Source organism: Penaeus vannamei, chromosome 35 (assembly GCF_042767895.1).
Source record: "Penaeus vannamei isolate JL-2024 chromosome 35, ASM4276789v1, whole genome shotgun sequence".
Lineage (NCBI taxonomy): Eukaryota > Metazoa > Arthropoda > Malacostraca > Decapoda > Penaeidae > Penaeus > Penaeus vannamei.
Window position 1 is genome coordinate 9,666,237 of NC_091583.1, and position 498 is coordinate 9,666,734.

Sequence of the window (498 nt, forward strand, 5' to 3'; positions counted from 1 at the left end):
AAAAATTTGTTCAGGGCACAAGGAGTTCGGATGTCAGTATTTATCATTAATGCCTGAAAAGCGATCATACATTTCCACTACGTATGGCGGAAATGGAGAGTCCAAGATCATATCAGTTGAAGGGAAAACACAAGGTGATCCAGTAGTTTATGACAACAACTACTCCTGCGAGTATCACTTTCCAAAACGTGTGACACTAACGTTAAATACATAACATATACTGATAATCTAATAGACGAGGTAAAAATAAAAGACTGGAAATTCGGTCAGACTTAGTACCTTAACAAGATCCCCAAACAGGTTACTTTTCAAATAAGCCTTATTTGCAACCGAGAATATTACTAAACTGCCTTACAATAGCTGTAGGCAGCAAAATCGAAGTAGCAAATACTGCCTTGTAATATTAAGGTGTTGTCACCGGGTCCACATAATTCAAAGCAAAGTATGCAAAACGAAAAAAAAAAAGACAGTGGGATGGATAGAATAATTTATACCCCT